Source organism: Sus scrofa, chromosome 2 (assembly GCF_000003025.6).
Source record: "Sus scrofa isolate TJ Tabasco breed Duroc chromosome 2, Sscrofa11.1, whole genome shotgun sequence".
Taxonomy (NCBI): Eukaryota; Metazoa; Chordata; class Mammalia; order Artiodactyla; family Suidae; genus Sus; species Sus scrofa.
The window spans coordinates 104968967-104991174 of record NC_010444.4 but is presented as its reverse complement, the minus strand read 5'-3'; the positions used below and the strand labels follow the sequence as shown (position 1 = coordinate 104991174).

General features: G+C 37.5%; 1 long non-coding RNA gene across 2 annotated transcripts in view; it reads right to left on the bottom strand.

Annotated features, from left to right (window-relative positions):
* LOC102162145 overlaps positions 1 to 22208 on the bottom strand; it is a 180029-nt gene that overhangs the window by 21599 nt on the left and 136222 nt on the right. For both annotated transcript variants that reach the window (XR_301909.3, XR_002342064.1), the window contains one exon: positions 3190 to 3326. This is a non-coding gene — a long non-coding RNA (uncharacterized LOC102162145). The remainder of the gene's footprint in view (positions 1 to 3189; positions 3327 to 22208) is intronic.

The following is a 22208-nucleotide window of genomic DNA, read 5'->3' as shown; positions in this document are numbered from 1 at the left end:
GGTTCCTCTGGCAGCAAATCTACCTTAATCTTATTAAACTGCTTCTATCCACCAATTCTTTCAGCTCTCTTTTGCTTATTTGCTCACACTTAATACCCCACCTTTATATTAAAAAAACATCCATGATGTGCTGATATATTGTCATAGACTTCACTTATCACTTATCCCAGGCAGCCAATCTGCAACTTCCTAATAAAAAGGGAAAGAGCAATGTTCTATAAAAGGTTCTGTAAAGTCGTTTCCCACTTTTAAAAAATAAATTCAAAGGAAATGTCCAGTCTTGGACCAGTGGAATTATTCTCACAAATGAAAGGACAGCTCTTTAGGAGTTCCCATTGTGGCACAGCGGAAACAAATACGACTAGGAAGCATGAGGTTGCGGGTTCAATCCCTGGCCTTTCTCAGTGGGTTAGGATCCGGTGTTGCTGTGAGCTGTGGTATAGGTTGCAGACTCCGTTCAAATCTGGCACTGCTGTGGCCATCAGGTAACAGCTCGGATTAGACCCCTAGCTTGGGAACCTCCATGTGCCTTCAGTGCAGCCCTGGAAAAGACAAAAACCAAAAAAAAAAAAAAAAAAAAGGACAGCTCATTAATCATTAATTGTCATGCTGCTATGAATGGAGCAGGATAGTTTCCAAAGAACACACTATTCTTCCTCCCTGATCCTTAGCCACATTATTCTTAAAGTATAAGTTGCTTAGACCTTGTTTCTGTGCACCAGTTAAGTAGTTAGAACAGGAAAAGTAGAATGCAAGATAAGGGGATAAGAGATGGGGAGTTTTAAGCCACAGGATATAGTGATTCTTCTGTTGAACCGTTTCTAAATAACACTAATTCTTCTGTAAAGAGGGAATCATGAAGTGTAAAAAGTCTTGGCTTCAAGGTCTGTAGTTTTGAATCCTCCTCTCCTGAGCAAGAATTTTACCTTTCTTAGTCTACTTGAAAATGTTGATGGTGGAGACTGGAACAGAAGGTTCCAAGAGCAGGATACAGGGCCCTGACATTTCTAAAAATTTTTGTGTGATGTAGTAGGACCAATGATTATCATGGGGGAGGGGCGGGGAGAGAGGGGAGGATGAACAAGGAAAGCATGCGAAGGGGCATGATGGGGGGACCCTAATGATGGAAGTCAGAACTCCCTGGTTAGAATCAAAGTACAAATTGTAGGGTTTCTATCAGATGTCACACAAACAGAATGAGAATTTACTGAGTTAGAATGGAAATGCAGACAGGCTGAATTATCATGATTCTCAGAGGAAGCTCAAACACAACTACACAAGACCTCTGTTTCCCCTTTCACAGAAAGATTTGGCACATTTTTCAATTTCTTTTTTCTCTCGAAATTTGTTGGATGTTGATTGACTCAATTTTTTTTCAAACAAAGTGATATTTTAAAGATGACAACAAAGATCATAAGAGATCTTATTTCATAAACAAGCAACAAGTATGCGTAAAATTCGTTTTCACAAGGGCTTTTAAATTTTATAGTAAACCTCTCCTTTGATTATGTGAATTCAGATATGTCATGAAGCCATCATGTTCTCCAAACATAACTTATAGTCAAAACCTGTTATCACATCTTTAGCCTGTTCTGGGCATGTTAATTCTACTTACCACATACATTTTCAGTACTAATAAAATCATTAAACTAAATTAATTAATTACCTATTTGCCCAGGTTCGACCACCTACCCTGCCTCTTTCCTCAGGGCGGAGGGGGAGCTCACACTCTTGGACCCCTCTCTTTATTAGATTTTGGAATAAAATATAAATCACCAAATAAAATAGAAATTAGGTAATATACAGGCTAAAGTGTGTTATATATAATATATTACGAATAAGTTAAAGACTTAAAAGTTAGGTAAATAATAATGCCCTTTAGGAAATAGTGCCAAATCTATTGATTTTACTCCATACATGACATAAAAGGACCCACTGTTCTTTTTGCCTCATTCAACTTATTCAATTCTAGCTAGGTCTATATTGTACAATTTACTATGTCAAGTGCTTTAAAAAAACACCAAGAGGAATTACAAATGTTTTGGTAAAGCCAGTATTAAATCTTCCTCTGACACATAGTTGAATTCATGACTGAATTCTCAAGATTTTCTCAATCTAATCTTACTCTTAAAACTTGGTTTTACCCTTTCCCCCTACCTGTTTATCTTCCCAGATATCCAAGAAAGAACCAAACAGAAACAAAAAACAATGATTAATCTGACATAATGTGTTTTACCTGTACTGGTCTATGCACTGGAGTTATCATAAAAGGTACTTTTTTATTTCTAAATATAGAAGAATTTTGAATTATTTCAAGATTAATTTTGCTCTAAAATTAATCAGACTTACCAAACCTACACAAACCAAGTCGCTACGGTATTCAGCATTTTTTATATTCCTGTTAAACTGTCCATATTATTTACGTTTCTGCAACAGTGTTCACTCAGATCACCCCATCTAAAAAAATAGTCCAACATTTCCTCTACTGCTATCCTCCAGCACCTCATTGTTTATTTTTCCTTATAAATATTTATAAAAAACAGACTTTTTATGGATATTATAAACATTTTTTTTTGTTGTGCACAGTCTGCGTTATCTCAATAAAATATCAGCTCCAGAAAGGCAAGGAGAGTTTGTCTTTCTCTTTTTCCAGTACCTAAAACAGTTGCTGCTGTATAGTAGGTGCTCAATAAATTGTCAATAGATCAATTTATATTATATAATTTAAAAAATATTTTATAAGAATATTATTAAATAGAAGCTTATTAAACAGAGGCAGCTTTAAAATACACTCTAGATTTAGAGATATGATCAAACATATCTTATGTTCCAGCATAAGAGGTGGAAATTAACTGAGCAAATTTTTAGATATTTTATAGGCACTTGTTTTATAAATTTCAATTAGGTGTGTATGTTCTTCTTTAAATTGTTTCAATTCTATGAGGTACAAACTTAACACGTAGTGTTTTCCCCAATCATTTCTTTCCATCATGCTCTGTTGAGCTTCTTCCTCCTTTTTGGCAGACCTCAAAGCTTTCCAGTAACTTTCAATAGTTAAGATGCCCCCACCTAGTCAGTTTAAACCTGTAATCCCCTCTCTCTCTTTTTTTAATATAACTTTTTTTTTTCCGATTATAGCTGGTTTACAGTGTTCTGTCAATTTTCTACTGTACTAATCCCCTCTCTTACCTTTCTCCCTCCTTGTCGCAGGACCCATCTTCCATGTTCCTGCAGGAGGCTTCACATTCTCTTCCCACCAGCACCTCAGAGCAAGGGGTGAAACCATTTCTTTTATTTCCTCTCACCTCTCGAAGTTCTTGCCTTGTCTGTGGTTGGATTTGATAGAAAAGATGGCAGGTTAGCTCATGTACAAATGGACTTCCCACCTTGGTTGCTGCTACTCCTCAGGCCAACACTGATTGGCAACAAAAACACTGGCTTTCTTTTGAAGCATATGTGTGAGTTATTCAGGGAAGTCTCTGTCTTGCTTTATTTCCCCTAATACTTGTAAAATAATTAAAGTCTTCAGTCACATGAAAAATATTTGTAGCATATGTGACAAAATGTTGATTTTTCCTGTTTAAACAATTCTTATCAATTAATGGAAAAAAGATATATATCAAAAAATGTTTAAAATGGGTAAAGAACTTGAACAGAAAATTAAAAAAGAAAAACAAATGGCTTATAAATATGTTGAAAAATTTAAACAGATAATGCTGAAAAAACCTTTTTTGTTTGGCCTATCATGTTGATAGAAGTTTCAAAAACTTATAGATAAAATGTTTTTGAAATAAATATTCTCACACTCTATTTGATGAACAAAAAGTAGTTCTACGTTTCTGAGGACTTCTGTAAATTTGTTCCCTTCTAAAATAGTAAGAAAAATCTGAAAAGATTTATGTACATTGATATTAATTACAGTATTTTCAATAGGAAAAATTTGCAAATAATTAAACGACTGAGGATTTGTCGAGTAAATCATAGTGCAGCTATACAATGGAATATTATTAAACTTTACAAGTGAAAATTGACATTTAGTGAACACTTGTTATTTGCCAGGCATTTTTGAAAATTTTTAATATGTTGACTCATTTAATCTTTGCAACTATCCTATAAGGTAGGTATTATGAAAATCATTCTATGAAGAAGGAATGTGAGTGTTAAGGAGTTTAATTATCTGGCACAAGATTACACAGCTGGTCAATATGACTGGAGTTTAAAATTAAGTAGTCCAATTCCAGAGCTTCAATACTATGAAGTATAACTTTCTCCAATGTAAGTAATAAAGTAATCACATATTTAGCTTAAATACTATAAAGTACAACTTCTCCAATGTAAGTAATAAATTGCACATTTAGTAAACACATATATGACATAAGTTGAATAATTTTAAAAGTACAGTATGTGTTGAGTAAAACAAGTTGTGAAACGTATATATAACATGTATAACATGTACATAAACATATACACATATGTATACACACATATATTTACAAAAATATTCTTGAATGGATTATAGTTCTCTAGCTCAAAATGTTAGTCACTGGTTATCTCTGAGTGATAGATAACAGACTTGGGATGATCCTTTTTTTTTTAATCTTTCTTTACCCACATGCAATTCTTGGGCTCATATTTATGACCCTGAAATACCTGAGCAATAAAATACTACAACACAAAACCAATGAAATCTCTAGTCATCTCTATGTGAAATGTGGAAAGTGTTTCCATTTCTTGCTGCCCAATATGGTAGGGACAGCAGTGTATCTCCGCTTAGAGTGCGAGTTGCGTCCTGCAGGAATTTTCAGGGAGTTGAAGAAAAAGATTTGGGCCAAGTTTTGCCATAAATGAGTCTGGGTTTGCCATAAATGCACCTGGGATACTACTACAGATATGTGACAGCATGTTCAAAATTCAATTGCCCTAAATAATTTTCACTGGGCTTCTGTTTTTCTAAAAATAAATAGATAATAAACTGTAGAATCAGCACTTTCCCTCTTTTTTACTGGACATAATTTGGCCCTACTATGCCTATTGGTAAGTTGTGTTAAGTGTAGAGATAAATCATAATAAACACAGAACAATCTATAATAATTAAATTATAGATATACCAATAATATATGCCATATAATCCAATTTAAGTTAGACTTCCTTATAATTTTTGAGACACTTTTTTGGGGGAAAGAAAATATCAGGAAATCATAGTCTGTGACAATGTTTCAACTATTTTTAAAATAGATTTTAAATACTAAGATGGAAAGGTCCAAGTTCAAGAGTTCTCTTGATTATATAGCAATTTAAAAAAAATCTGTTGTCCCAAGTCATCTTACAAGGGGCAAACTTTCCATTAAGCATATTGAGCATCCTCTTAAAAATTACGATGGTGAATAATTTGCTTCCAAAATAATGACTAATTTAAGAATAGACTGTAAAAGCCGGCATTGCTATTAGTAAAGGATCTTAGTCAGTACTGTCTCATCACTAATGGCAGTCAGATTGGGCCATTACTGATGCTGGAGTTCTGACCTCCCTGCAGTTGTCTTTTCAATTGCCCACTTCTCATATAATTGAGTGGGATTACACAAATTTCTCTAACTGTAGCTGTGTTTGGAAATAGTAAAGGCACCCTAATTTCAAGGTATGGGGTCTTTTCAGGTGAAGAAACTGTAAGTTATTTTGAATTTGTTTGGCACCTTGGTAGGTCTTATTTCAGTTTACTTTTCTATTTCCCCATTTTCAAAATAACAGGAATGAAGACAATACAACCCAAGGAGAGTTCAAGCCATGGAAGTAAAAGGAAAAATCTCTATTTAAGTTCTGCAAAGACCTCTTGTTCTGGAAAGTAGGAAATCATCTAGCCTGGGGTGCAAATAATTGATGCCCACAGGGGGCTAGGAAACAAGAAAGGGAAAGTATATTCAATGGGAATGGACTCAAGGGTCTCAAATTTTCATTCACTGAAGTGGGTGGGATCCACAGTTCTTTGCTTCAGGGGCTCCTTTGGCATGCTCTCAGAGAGTGCTCTGAGACTTGTCTTAGGTGATGTTTTTAACAACCTCCCATTTCTCTGCCAAGTTATTCTGAGTTATTCCCACTCAGAAACCTGTACAAACCCTCCAGTGAACAACTGCTTTCTCAGCCCTGTGCATCTCTCCAGGATGTGAGCAAACAATACTGAGGAAAGATGTTTCATACCTTCTTGGTTCCTAAGCCTCTGTCTTTATGCAGAGCGAACATATTGTGTACACCTCAAGCTTTTTTTGTGAACAATGCAAGTACCCTGGCACCACCATATCAGAATTTTCCAAAATCCTTGTCTAGGGAAACAGTTATCCATTATCACAGGAACAAGAGTAAATTTATTTTTGCTGCCGAAAGGGAAAAAAAAATTCAATTTAAAGGATTAACAGGTACTAAAGTAATATTTGTGTAAGGTTAAGCCCACAGGTTGGCAAACAGTGAGTACTCTTGAACGTTAATAATCCGGAGATAATTCCTGTTACATACTTCACAGAATTTAAAAGGAGCCTCTCAGTAGCATGTGAATTAATATGAATGATCCAGAATTCATCTTAGGTCCCCAATTTTTAGCTGAATAATCAGAGATCAATGTTCAGTCACTTTACATTTCAGCAATTTGAAAATTTGTAATCCAAAAACATTCTTTAAAAAAACCTTCTCGGAGTTCCCGTCGTGGCGCAGTGGTTAACGAATCCGACTAGGAACCATGAGGTTGCAGGTTCGATCCCTGCCCTTGCTCAGTGGGTTAACGATCCGGCGTTGCCGTGAGCTGTGGTGTAGGTTGCAGACACGGCTCGGATCCCGCGTTGCTGTGGCTCTGGCGTAGGCCGGTGGCTACAGCTCCGATTGCACCCCTAGCCTGGGAACCTCCATATGCCGCGGGAGCGGCCCAAGAAATAGCAACAATAACAACAACAACAACAACAAAAAAGACAAAAGACAAAAAAAAAAAAAACAAACAAAAAAAAAAAAAACCCCCTTCTCTTAAGTTGCTCAGCTTGAATGAGGAACACCTCATATTAAATTTCACAAGAGTGGTCATCCAAAATAAAGAACTCTTTATGTCACATTTGAAGGCATGAGGGTAAAGTTCATTATATAACCATTACAAATCACACATTGCATTATGCACATTTTGAAATGCCTGCCAAGCAATATTCCAGATAGCAATGCACAAAACTGGCAAAAATATAAGAAATGAGTAGGAGGAGAATTTGAGGCAAGGGAGGGTCTTGAGTCATTAGAAAGAAGAGTTTGAGACAAAGGTTTATTTATTTAGGGAGGTGATCCAAAGAAATAAGAGTGTAGGACAGGAGAGGATGAAACAGGAAAAGACAGAAAGCCAATTTAAAATGGTGTGTTTTGGAATTCTCATTGTGGTGCAACAAGATCGGTGGTGCCTCAGGACGCAGTTTCCATCCCTGGCTGGCAGAGTGGTTTAAGTATCCAGTGTTGCCACAACTGCTGTGTACATTGCAACTGCAGCTCAGATCTAATCCTTGGCCTGGAAACTCCATATGCCATGGGGCTGCCAAAAAGGGAAAAAAAAAAAAAAAAAAAAAAAAAAGGTGTGTTCTTTAGTTGATAAATGCTCCTTGCTTGATCCTCTGGGGATCTTTCTTGGAGCCAAATGGACTAGGTCACAAAATTTCCTCCTTGCTCCTCTGTGCCTCTCCCTACCAGGGACAGAAAATCACAGCTATTTTTGACAAGCTAGCTCTCTTACTCATCGGAAAGGAGTTGCCCTATGGGTGTTAATCCCTTTGTATACATATATGAGTGCCAGTGACCCTACATCATAGATTCTATATTATTGAGCTAGAAAAAGTTGCATTCTTTAAGTATCAGTCAGGCATTCTTTAAGTCCTTGGGTGGTGGTGCTTGGGGGAGGTCCTCATGCAAAGAAGTTACTCATGTGTGGAGTAGATGTCATTTCTGTTAAGTCTCTGCCTTCTCCAGGATAGAAAAGTCCAAGGTAATCAACCTGTTGATCTGCAGAATTTACTGCAATTCCTACTTATCCTATCATCCTGTTTATTTATCCTATCATCCTGTTTATTTCCTTTAAAACACTTTTTATATTCTGGATTTATCTTGTTTATTTGTTTGTTAACCCCAATAAAAATGCAAACTCCTTGAAGTTAGAAATGTTGTCTCTCTCATATAGTGTTATATACTCAGGACATCTTGCATATAGTATTTGTTGACTGGATGTACTCCTCTTTGCATTCTGAATTGGACTTTGTCTTTAGTAATTTACTTTCTTTGGGTACCAGTAAGAAGGGAACATGAATTTATTCAATTCTTTCAATGCTGGGAATTGATGTACATTACCTATTGATGCAGGTGTTGCAATTTTTGCCATTTTATTTTTGAGGAACCAGTTGACAGTAAGCTTGCACACAACTATTCAGTTAGGCTTCTGGGTCCAAATTCAGGTTTGCCTGGCTCTGAAATGACTGTATCTCACAGGATATCATTTTGACACAAATTCCTTTACCCTTTTGTGATGATGTGTCAGATTTCTAATAAATGTTCCTGACATGGCCCAAAATAAACAGATCATCATTTCCAACAATCATTTATTCCCACTCAGGTAAATGGTACCATTCTCCACTTAGCAGGTCTACTTAGGTAACCAGGAGTTATCTCTGCCTTTTCCCTATTTTTCATCTCCTCTCTAGTCTTTATTTTAGTGGCTTCATCTATTAAATAAAATGCCAGGTACACCCACATTTTTGTAATGGATATATTACATTTAGGTTCCCGATATTTACACAATTTCTATTCCTTACAGAAAATTCAAATGCTATACTATCTAGTTCAGAACTGGCTACCCACAATTCTATTGGCCACTTGCCAAGTCCTGTCAATGTTGCTGCTTAAGTATTTCTCAGTTCTGTTCTATTTTTTAACCAAAAATTCCACATGTTAGTTCATCTCCTTGTCACTTTCCACCTAGTTACTAAGATAGTGGACACTTGCTGTTTCTGTCCATACACAATCTCTTTTCACTTTCTGCTTATAGTTTGCTCACCTCCCTTTGGTAACAGAGCCTCACTCACAATTTTTCTAGGTGATTGGGGCTTGCCTATCAAGTCCTCTGTCCCCACGGCCATGGAACTGAGCACCCAGTCTTGGCCAACTAATGTTCTGTCTTCCTTCTATAATGCTTGGTGAAAGGAGCAAAGGATCCAGTCAGGCCATCAGAGATTGCCTGTGGAGTTTTCTGAATGTCTCTTCATTAGTTTTTCTCCCAAGCTCAAAAGACATGATCCTGAGAGTGTCAAGTTCCTCAGAACCTAACAAGGTGAATTCAAGGCACAGGTAGATGTCAGAGGAGATGAAGTGAGTCTGGATGGCATGCTTTTAGGCTATTTATTTAATCTAGTGTAAATCCACTTTCAACCAGTATCCTAGGTTGATTAGACTCTTACTTCCATTCATTTTCTATTTTTTTCATTCAAATAGCTCTAATACTGGATTAAACTTTCTCTTAAAGCTCCAAGGTCTTTTTTTCTTTTTCTTTTCTGGACTTCATTCTTTAATGCATGTTGAACAGAATCATTGCCTTTATCTGCAAACATCTCTGCAAATTTCCCCTCCTCATATCTTGTCAATCCTTCCACCCCTAACACACTTATTCATAAGTATACCCTATGATGACTCATAAGGATAACACACTCATAAGGATGTCGTCATGTATGAGTCCTTGGCCATCAGTAATTAACATCTCTACAACTTATAGTTCAATTTCTCTGTTCCAATGCAGATAAGAGAAGGCTTTCATATTTTTGGTTGTATTTATCTCACATGAATAAAACTCACTAACATTTTTTAACATTGGAAATATGGAGTAAATAACAGTTTTGTAAAAAGAAAAGATGCTTTGTATTTGCATTTGTTTTATATTAATAAAGATTGTAGTTCATCATCATGCTCTGTAAAAATAATCTGCATCTTGTACACAGAGAGAAATACTTTTTTTTATCTCGGGGGATGTGTTTCCAGTGCCAATAAAGAAGCCTAGACTAACAAGCAAAATGGAGTCTTCGCTCGATTTGAGGTTTTGTTGGCTTCCAGAACTAGAGCTTCTTCATCCATCAGAGAGTATAGTTAGTTCATCACATGTAACCCTCTATTTAATTAGACAAGCTCTTTAAGCAAATTTCTTCTTCTTCTTTTTTTTTTTGTCTTTTTGCCTTTTCTAGGGCCGCTTTCCACAGCATATGGAGGTTCCCAGGCTAGGGGTCTAATCGGAGCTGTAGCCACCGCCTACGCCAGAGCTACAGCAACTCGAGATCCAAGCCGCATCTGCAACCTACACCACAACTCATGGCAATGCCGGATCCTTAACCCACTGAGCAAGGCCAGGGATCGAACCCGAAACCTCATGGTTCCTAGTCGGACTCGTTAACCACTGTGCCACGACAGGAACTCCTAAGCAAGTTTCTTTTTAAATACCATTCTCTCTTTGCATTTTCACATCACATGCTTTAGTTCTTCCTGCTGCTCAAAGGGAAACTAGAAGTTGTCCCTGGGGACTAGCTGGGATGGATAGAGCATCAACTTCCATCTATCAAAGTCCACACAATGGTCTAAAAATTGTCTTGTAAATTAACTTTTTCAATTGATAATAAAATAAAAATACATTTAATAAACACATTGAAATTATTAAATAATAGTTACTTAAAAATTTTACATGATATTATTTTTTTTGGTAGGGGTTGCTATGAAAGTATAACATTCAAGGATTTCTCTCTGCTTGGGGAAGATAGAATGGTTAGAGTCAGGCCAAATTTCATCAGGAGCATTTTCATAAAAGCATTATATTTCCCTGTTCCTATACTCTTAGAATAGGAAAGTAACCATTAAAACTGGAACATTGTCTCCAATAATTAGTGTTTATTAAGCACCCAGTATATGAGACCTATTTTCCTTCTTATATTTAGTAACCGATACTATCAAGGAAACTGCTCATTAAGACATTAGATTGAAGGTATTCGCTATTGGCAGTGATGCACCAAAGGTTATCCTCATTATTTTATTCAATGGGTAGTTTTTCTGTGTAGAGTAATTTAGTTTCCAAGTTCAGAGGATGTATCAGTGATGGAGAAAGTAAATAAAAGTAAATATTATTCTTTCCAGTATAAATTTTCTCTTTAAAATTTCCACTACTTATTGGCATACGGATGTCAAATGAATTTTCTCTGCCCAGATTTTCTTGGTAAACTTAGGCAACCAATCAAGATAATGCAGGCTTTGGATCTGCATGTCACAGGAAACAGATGGATCTTTTATCTGTCCATGCTATTGGCATTTCACAGGTAATTTCCAACTTAAGTCTCTTTGTTTGTCCAGAGCCAGGTAAAATACCTCAGATAGTTGGAGCAAACATTTTGACAATAAAGCTTACAATACGAGGAAAATGAAGGTCCTAAAGTGGGTTCAGGTGTTCTGCGTTGATGAAGCCCTGATTTGGAGGTGACGAAGAGTGATGGGGTTCAACTCAGTGTCTTTCTGCCAGGCAAAACCCCAGACATTATGCAACAACTGCTTAGGAAGGAATTTCTTTTTTTCTTTTTCTTTTTGCTTTTTAGGGCTGCACCCTCAGCATATGGAGGTTCCCAGGCTAGGGGGCTAATCTGAGCTACAGCTCTACAACAATGGCCTATGCCAGAGCCACAGCAATGCCAGATTTGAACCGTGTCTGCAACCTACACCACAGCTCACAGCATCACAAGATCCTTAACCCACTGAGCTAGGCCAGAGATCAAATCCGAAACCTCATGGATCCTAGTCGGATTCATATCTGCTGTGCCACGATGGGAACTCCAGAAGGAATTTCTTTCATGGATTCCTCTCTACAACTAATTTGTTTATTTGGCTGGGACTTAATATTCAGGTGGGTTGGGCAAAGATGATTACTTTATAATTGAAAATAAAACAAATTGATTTAGTAGACAGAAGAGATAGCTCCTTTCTGGCGGCCAGTGTTTGATGGTGTCAGGATTTGACTTTTACAGTCACTTCTCCACATCATGGTGAACTCTATAGCAACCTCTATGAGGATAGTCCAGGTCTGAGGAGGTGGTGACCACAGCACACAAAATCTTGGAGCCCAGGCCAAACTGGCAATTGGTCCCTGCTACTGCTTCTGTAAAAGAGCCTACAAGGACACATGGAGGAAGTAGGTTTTTCATCTGTCTTTCAAATCAAGCCATATTTGCTGAGCCTCTGTGTTCTGGAGGTGTTTTGCCTACTGCATCTTCACTGCTGTCTCCTAGGCTTGACTACCATATTGCTTTCAGAGAAGGAAAGGCCTAAGAGATCATTATGCTAACCCTTTCTCTACTTTATAAATGAAGAATGGCCTTGGAAGGTGAACGAGAGGTCCAGATCACACAGTCACCCAGTGATGCTGCTGAGACCCGAGGCCCTATTCTGGCTTCAGGAGTGGGGCTCTCCACACTGTGCTTGGCTGACTGTCACAGACCGGTTGCCCCATTCTATTTCTCTGCTTTGTTTCAATCACTACTTTCCACAGGTTTTTTTCTGGATCTGAAATTCTTTTTCCATATGAATTGCTGAAATCTCAGGCTCTATCTTGGCGCTCAGTTCTGGTTTATAATCCTGATTCTTGAACCACTGCTATGGAAGAGCCATTCTCAAAGTTTCCACCCTGGCCCTCCTTTCACTGCCAGGAGCTTTTTTTAAATTAGAAATTCCAAAAAGAAAAATATGGTTTGTCTTTCAAGATGGTGCTTTCTAGTTCCACTTCAAACACTACTCAACTCTACCTTTCCGGACCCTCTGCCCAAACTGAATGGTATCTGTCCCTCAACTAAAATGCTGTGGAGATTTGTATTGCTGTGTATTTCTCTTAGGCTCACTAGTTGACTGGGAGTTATAGGAGGACAGTGAGCATGCATATGACCTCTATATGTAAAGTGAAAGCTCATTATAAGTCATCATGTGTGTTTATAGTATTAAAAGTGCTAATGTGGGGGAGGGGATCAAAGCTGCCAGTACCTATGTAGACGTTTTTCCTTCTTTTTTTTTTTTTTTTTTTTTTTTTGTCTTTTTGCCATTTCTTGGGCCCCTCCCGCAGCATATGGAGGTTCCCAGGCTAGGGGCTCTAATCAGAGCTGTAGCTGCCAGCCTACACCAGAGCCACAGCAACTCGGGATCCGAGCCGCGTCTGCGACCTACACCACAACTCACAGCAACGCCGGATAGTTAACCCGCTGAGCAAGGGCAGGGATCGAACCCGCAACTTCATGGTTCCTAGTCGTATATCGTTAACCACTGCGCCACGACGGGAACTCCTGTAGATGTTTTTCAAGGAGCGTGGACCCTCCAGGAACTACTCCTGAATTAGCACACTGCCTTTTCCCTGCCAACTTGTTCAAAGGCAGGTTCTTGGTTTTTAGTTCCCCTGAGTAGTGAGATTTCTCCATTAAGATACACAGGTCGTCCCCATACTGCCTGTGCACCCACTCCCTCAGGTTTTACACTTAGATTCCTGCCTCTATCTGTCTCCCCACTAACCAATAGACATTTGCATGTTAGTTCTGCCATTTGGCTTCTGAGTCTGGCAAAGTTTCTCTTACAGCCAGTAACAGATTCTTCACTAAACGTGACACTTGCATTCCTACAAGTTCTCGCGTGATGATGATGGTTCGGAACCACCCTTTGGGAATTAGTGATCTAGAAAAATATATGACTTTTTTAAGAAATTTTTTTTACATTTGACTTTTTTTCAGGGGAGTAGTTGTTTTAAAAATGACTTCTATTTAAAAAAAAAAACTCTGTTTATCTTGAAATAATTTCAATTTTTCTAACAGTTGTAGTAAAATACACAGAGTTCCAGTGTACTTTTTACCCAGATTCCCAATTGCTCACATTTCTGAACCATTTGAGAACACTCCTGTATATAACCAACTCCTGCCTGTACCTGCCTAGCATCAGAATTGCTAAACTGTTATCAGCATGGCTATTAACTCCTCTGTTTGCCTTTCTTTTTAAAAAACCTACTGTTTTAGCTTTTGTTTTAAAATTTGGAAAGTTATTAAAACATTTCAATTTCAAAATCTTAAGACCTCCTTTTGAGGAAGAAGTGTCCTACTTTCATCCAATGTTGAAGAAGGTCAAAAGATTAGAATCCCTAGAAACCAGAATTGGTGAGCTTGAAACCACTGGCAGAGCCACGCCTACAATATTAAGTGTGCATTTGCATGGTACCTTCTGCTAGCAAAGTGCTCTAGCTTCAGTTTTCTTAACAATTTATTTTAACAGCTACATGAATATATAGGGAACTTGGGTCTGTTAATGAAGGATGTTATTGAATTTCTTTAAAGAAAATTCTTTAAAGAAAGAGAAAATCTGTCCCATGTTGAGATGGATTTGACTTTTCTTTCTTGAATCTAAGAAGTGTCTTTAAATATTGTTTTATAGATAGATTTAAACAATTAGTCAACAAGCTTTATTAATCTACAAAATGGTCCACAGTCTTTCTCTCACTTAATAGTGTCAGGAGCTAATTTTAGTGAATATCATAGGCTTTAAGAAGTCAGGTATAGTTGCCAGGGGCAATAGTTTTAATTTTTATGAAACATTTTCCAGGGTCATGATTTATTCTAGGCATGGTCTAATTTCTTTCAAGCCTTAGGCACAAGTGTCTATGATAATTTGCAAGACTTGGTGAAATAACCTGGAATTTTTCACATGTCAGTGTAGGATTACTGCTTCTGATCTTGCAGACAGAAAAGTCAAAGGCTTAATAAAATGAAAAGATTGGACCACAAGCTGGTAGAATAGCTAAATTAGATCTCAATCACTTAACTCACTATCAAGTTAGAAAATCTCTCTGGTTAACTTCTTTTTCAGTCTGATTTCCATCCCAAGACATGAGTCTCTTCATCTATTCCAAGCAAAAAGCTTCATTTACTTCAAAGGTGTTCCTTCACAGAGGAAAGAGAAGGGGAACCTGGCCTGATAGTTATTCTGCCTTGACATTTTTAAGGATGTTTATTGAATATTAATAATGTGAGCTTGGTTAATCCTTGACCTAGTATTTAAAATTATATAGCTGTGTGCTACAAACTTGACAGGAAATACCACTAGCCAAGAGGGTCTACCTAATGGCTTTTTTTTTTTTTTTTTCTTTTCAGGGCCGCACCCACAGCATATGTAGGTTCCCAGACTAGCGGTCGAATCAGAGCTGTATCTTCCGGCCTATGCCACAGCCACAGCAATGTAGGATCCCAGCCACAAGGGCGTCTGTGACCTACAACCACAGCTCATGGCAACTTGGGATCCTTAACCCACGAGCAAGGCCAGGGATTGAACCTGCAACCTCATGATTCCCCCAATGGCCTTTACGTTATTTTCCTGTTTGTTTGTTTGTTTGTTCATGCCTGCTGTATGCAGAAGTTCCTGCATCAGGGATGGAACCTGCACCACAGCAGCAACCCGAGCTACAGCAGTGGCAATGCCAGATCCTTAACCCACTGTGCCAAAAGAGAACTCCACATCTAATGGCCTTTAAAGCCAAACGATTTTGCATGGTAATCTCCCCAATACTGACTTGAGACTCTGTGCTGTGGGGTATCCGCCATCTGGTTTTAATAACTCCTCTTCTTTCCTAGTTCTCTCCTAATCCATCTGAGATGCTGACCAATTTGTGAGTATTCTCCAGGTGAACTTTAATGTTGAATTTTAATGTTTAATGAACTGATTTTAATGTTGATCCTAGTGACATCATCTGAAAGATAAAACTGCCACTGCTCCCCACAGTCTCCTCAGACTATTTCAAGTATTTTAAACTGAAATACAAATGACATCCATTTTTACTTCCATAAACTTATTTCTATCCTTACTTCCTTCTATCATTGCCAGTTACCCCAGACTGGAGGTTACTTTGGGTTTCTGTGCATTCATGTTGCCCTTTCGTCCCAGTGTGCTCTAAGTAAATTGCAACAAATCAGCACTCTGGGAGTTCCTGTTGTGTTGCAGCGGGTTAAGAATCTGACCAATATTCATGAGGACTCAGGTTTGATCTTTGGCCTTGCTCAGCGGGTTAAAGGATCTGGCGCTTCCATGAACTGTGGTGTAGGTTGCAGACACAGCTCGGATCTGGCATTTCTGTGGCTGTGACTGTGGCTGATAGCTGCAGCTCTATTGGACCTCTAGCCTGGGAACTTCCATATGCCATAGGATATAGAGATACTAAGGCAAGGCAAGAAGAATTCCCACTGAAAAGAGATAAATTTAATTTCTACATAGTAAGAAGAAGATCTCTATTTAGGATTATCTGTTAGCCTCCCTTATTATCCCCTACCATTCCAAATAAAGATGAATAAGGAATAATGCTGTGCTCCATGAGACTCACAAAAGCACTGGGTGGTTGGGGCTTGCCCAATAAAATCCAATTTAGTGCTCAGTTGAAGGGAGACTTGTAGAGTAAAACTGGCATTTTAGGACTGCCATGCTAATTCAATCTGTTCTTCTACTGCTTTGACTGCTGCCATCCTGCTGCGTTTTTCCTCCAGGCTGTGCAAATAAAGACCTTTAAGAGGAAATCATAAATAGTTGATTTAATTAAGACCATTACCAGCACCACTTCTTGCCTCATTTCTCCAAGTGCCAAGGTATAGATTATAGTTGAACAATGGTGATGCAGTAAATACATACGGATAAAATGCAATTCTTTTATGGTTTGTAAAAAAATACAGCAACACAACAAGATGCCCTGTAGCAATTAAACATTTCCTAGTCAGCAGTTTCTTTTGGAGTTGAGATCTTCAGGGCTAGAGGATAGGGGGATGTATTCAATCCTTTTTGGCTTCAGTCAAAAAAGAAAAAAAAAAAAAAAAAACAAAAAAAACAGTCCTAGCTTAACCATCTGATCTATGCTGAGGTATACAGTGCTATTATTTCAAAGCCACAAGCCACAAGAGCTGTGCTATTTTCTGTACCAGCTGGACAATTTTGACTTTCATGCCAAGAAGAACTATGCTAATCCTGTTCATCCGCTGACCCTTATATTTAGTTTGAAGAATTCATAATGTTTAGTCAGATGCTGTTACTAATATTAGTAATCACTGGATAGAGTGAATAAATTTTATCCGCTATTGGGAAGTTTCTGGTTAAATATATTTCTTTTTATGAGTAACTCATCTTAGTTTGCCTGGAGTTCTCCTAGTTTTAAAACTGAAATGTCTGTACACTGAGAACCTATTTAATTGAGGGCAAACCAGGTTGGTTGGTAATCCTAGTTATGACTGATTTTCAAATTCTACTATTTGATTCTTTTCTTTAGGAAAAGTCCTTCTGAGGAACACTTTAAGTATAACTAACATTTATATGCCAAGTACTAAGTACTTTAAATGAATTTGCTTTTTTAACACCCTCAAATCCCAGTAAGAAGGGTTGACTTATACAATTGCACAGGATGTGTGCTGTACAACTTTGGGGGTACCACTCATATAAATGAGGTGGCTCTACTGAAAAAGGTAGATATTATTATTATCCCCACTTTGCAGATGATAAAATAGAAGCCCAGAGAGATCAAATAACTTTCCTATGATCAAACAGCTAGGAAATGTAAATAGGGAGTGTAGCCTAGTAGTCTTGTTTGAGAGCTATTTTTAATAACATTTTCAATAATAATTTTTTATTCATGTTTGAAATGCATATTTACATGTCTGTTGCATTTCTGTCTTTACTTGCTCAAAGCTACCTAAAATTGTTCAACTTACAGTGCCTAATCTAGTAAGTTTTTCCCAACTTATTTACTTAACTATATCTTTCATCATTTTATTTACTTTTTTTCTGTCTCTCCACAATGACTGTTGAATGGAGTGGTACTCCAAAATATGCATATCATTCCTGGTTCAATATGAAAATGTAATAGTCTATAACACATTGCTATCCACTAGAACTTGCGGATGATGGGAATGTCCTATATCTGCACAGCAGCCACTAATCCTGTCTGGCTATTGAATACTTGAAAAGTAGCTAGCTTGAGTGAAGAACTAAATTTTAATTTGTATTTAATTTCAATTAATTTTAGATTAAATTTGAAGACCAGTATGTGGCCAGTGGCTATCATACTGGACAAAACAGGTCTTAAACTTATTTGCCTATTAAGGATGTCTTAATGTTTATTATAAAATTATATTAATTGCTTCATTAGTTAGAAGTATACTTTTTTTTTTTACTTGATTGACAGCATTTTTTTTTAATAATTTTTTTAATTTTCCCACTGTACAGCAAGGGGGTCAGGTTATCCTTACATGTATACATTACAATTACATTTTTTCCCCCACCCTTTCTTCTGTTGCAACATGAGTATCTAGACAGAGTTCTCAATGCTATTCAGCAGGATCTCCTTGTAAATCTATTCTAAGTTGTGTCTGATAAGCCCAAGCTCCCGATCCCTCCCACTCCCTCCCCCTCCCATCAGGCAGCCACAAGTCTTTTCTCCAAGTCCATGATTTTCTTTTCTAAGGAGATGTTCATTTGTGCTGGATATTAGATTCCAGTTATAAGTGATATCATATGGTATTTGTCTTTGTCTTTCTGGCTCATTTCACTCAGGATGAGATTCTCTAGTTCCATCCATGTTGCTGCAAATGGCATGATGTCATCATTCCTTTTTTATGGCTGAGTAGTATTCCATTGTGTATATATACCACATCTTCTGAATCCAATCCTCTGTTGATGGACATTTGGGTTGTTTCCATGTCCTGGCTATTGTGAATAGTGCTGCAATGAACATGCGGGTGCATGTGTCTCTTTTAAGTAGAGTTTTGTCCGGATAGATGCCCAAGAGTGGGATTGCAGGGTCATATGGAAGTTCTACGTATAGATTTCTAAGGTATTTCCAAACTGTTCTCCATAGTGGCTGTACCAGTTGACATTCCCACCAGCAGTGCAGGAGGGTTCCCTTTTCTCCACAGCCCCTCCAGCACTTGTTATTTGTGGATTTATTAATGATGGCCATTCTGACTGGTGTGAGGTGATATCTCATGGTAGTTTTGATTTGCATTTCTCTTATAATCAGCGATGTTGAGCATTTTTTCATGTGTTTGTTGGCCATCTGTAGAAGTATACTTTTTATTTACCTCCAGATATAAAGGAGAGCTAGTAGAGAAACGGTATTGAGAAACAACCCCAAGGGAAAGGATACTCTCAATCTCCTATGCATCTTTAATCTAATGATGTTTCTAAGGGTACAAAGAGGATCACAAAGTAGATTACTTTGGGGTCTATAATACCCATATCTAGGCATTTTCATGAGTACTGGATACAGTTGGGCTTAGACCCATCTAGGTGAAGATAAACACAAGAATCATGGTTTTTAAGAAAATGTCACAAAAATTATCTCCAAAATATCAATTAGCCTTAGTGGCTATCTCCTTCCATCATCTCTCTCCATTCTTTCACAGTTTTACACATTCCATGTGTAATTTATTTTCTACTATTCCAATACATTTGGGACAAAAGCTGCAACTGATATTTATACTAAAAGTCTTGGGAAACTTCTCCAAACAAAAAAAAATCTTCAAGGAATAAATGATTGTCCTTTGACCTCTGATTCCTTTGAATGATTGGCTGGACCGGTCAAAGAGACCTGTGATTATTAAAAGAGGGGTGCTTATTAAAGCAAGCTAGATGGCTTGTTTCTCCATTTAAGGCCTTTTCCTGGCATTGCTAGACTATTTTTGTCACACATCATTAGTCTTAAAAAGAGTACTCACAGGGAAACCACCTTATGGCGAAAACCTACTGGGAGCAGGTGTGCCCTTTTTTGAGACACCATGAGTACCATTGGGGCCTTTGTTGTCAGCCTCTGCTCTCCTCCTGGCTCAGCCTCTCTCCAGAGCCCATCTTCATTTATCTTGCTAGCAAAATCTCCCTATGCTGGTAGGAAAAATACTTCTAACGGCTCCTGTGCTGGCTATCACCTGACTGTCAGTTGATACTTGAATCACCTAAAGCCATGGATCCCTTCTTTAGTTTTACTTTTCAATTTAATAGTGATATTATCAGGTAGGATCGTTAGCTAAAATTCAGGATGTCCGGTTAAATTGGAATTTCAGATCAAGAAGAATTATTTTTTTTCGTATTAAGTATGTCCCAAATTTTGCATGGGACATAATTATACTAATATATACCCATTCATAGTTTATCTGAAATTCAAATTTAACAGGGAATGCTATACTTTTATTTGCTAAATGTGACAATGCTAAATCAGAAGCATTATCTTTAAATCTTAACAGAGAGAAAAGAACTGATGCAACTGAAATTTTATGGGAAGATAATCACAAGTCACTTGAATAATGTGGTTCACCTTTCAGAAATACCAAATGTGCTTTTCTTGGAGTGACGAAAACTTTAATAATAGGAGTAATCACTGAATTTTGGTCTTTGGTGGATCTAATGACTTATTGACAGGCTCTGGCTGAGTGTCTCAATGGAGATTCATTTAATCACTACAGAACAGTAATCTAAATTGCAGAAGACTAATTCAGAGTCTGGAACTCTTTTTTTCGCCCCCTCCTATGGAGATGCAAAGAACAGAACTAAAATAAAGCAGCTTTAGTCCTGGAAGTTGCTTGTGTTCAAGGACAAAGCATGCTACTGCTAATTTTTCAGTAAATTTGTTTTTGCAGCTAGCAGAGGCCACACAAGTTTTCTTTTTAAAGTATCAAAAGGAAAACATTCTGATGGTGACTTACAATGCATAGCGCAGAACTGAAAAAAGAGAATAGAATATGTCATGATAAAATTCTCATAGTCAGTGATACAGACATCAATGCCATTGTTCATCACAAGGCTAATGACAAAGAGGACAGGATCAGGAAAGCAACATGACTTTGCAGCCTACCTAGAAAATTCTCGCTCTATCAGAGATAACCCTAAACTTGAGGCAGAGCCACAACACTCAGCCCCAAACATAGCTCTTTTGTAGCTGTCTGAGTTTGTTTCATCTCTCCTTTATTCTTGGATTAGTGGCTTTAAAATGGAAATTCTGGATTCATTTCAGTTATTAGGCTGATGTAAGCATTGTAATTCTCTCTCTTGGATTCTTAAATGTGTTGATTGTACTCTGGGAATTTTATGGTTCTTTTAAAAAATACCGAAAATGCTTTGCTCCATTTTTCTGATGTAATTACTTGTACTATTTAATTCCCAGCTCCATTATATTTGAACTGTTGTACTGAAATCAAGAGACACAAAAGGCATCCTAAATGATAAATTTCCATTTCTTCTTTCAAACAATAAATAAAGCTAGTTTGGAAGGAGTAGGAGGTAAAGAAAATTGCTTTAATGGGGAACTTATTTTGAGTTGGAAAGTCTTGGTTTTTTAAAAGAAATACTCTGGTGACCAAAACAAATGGTGATGAGTTGGTGACACAATAATAATTGGCAGTCTCTGGTGTCCAAAGCCATTTGCTTGAATTATTTATGTCTCAAAACTGACAGGAATTTCATAAGAGCAAATAAGCCTAGTCCAGTGGGTGTCGTTTACATGATGTGATCACACATCTGATTGACTGCAGGTCTCATCTGCCAGAGCTGATGCCTTAAAAACCCATGGGAGGAGTTTATTTCAAGACAGTTCCATACCCATCAAAGTTTGATTAGTCTTCCACTAGCTCGATTCCATTCATTGTCAAAAGCAGGTTGACAAAGAACAATTTACCTCATGTTGTTTGTTTTAACATAACTATAAAGTATGGCTACTGGACTGCATAGCTTTGGAATAATCTTTTAGTACCCTAAAAAATACTTCAAAATTATCAGGAACCCACTGAATCATGATTTGTTGCTTTATAGTCCCTGAATGTGTTGGTTTCATTCTGGCAACCTCCTGGGATGGTTTGTCAGGGATGTCTGTGGGACTCAGCTGGTCCTTGGTGTCTTCTCCCACCCGTCATTAACTCAGATTTCTCCCTTTGCAGGGCCCTTCTGGCGAGGCGGATGGAGATAAGAACATGGTTCCACTGTATTGGCTTTTGAAGTTGGAATAGTAAGTGAGCAAAATTAAGCTGCCTCAAGACAATTTAGAGAGGCTTCATTACATACAGATGAGTGGCCCTTCCTGCCATTTTCATGTGGACTTTTGAGAAATGTTCATGGAGTTTATGATCCTTAAAATTTATTTTATAAATAATCAA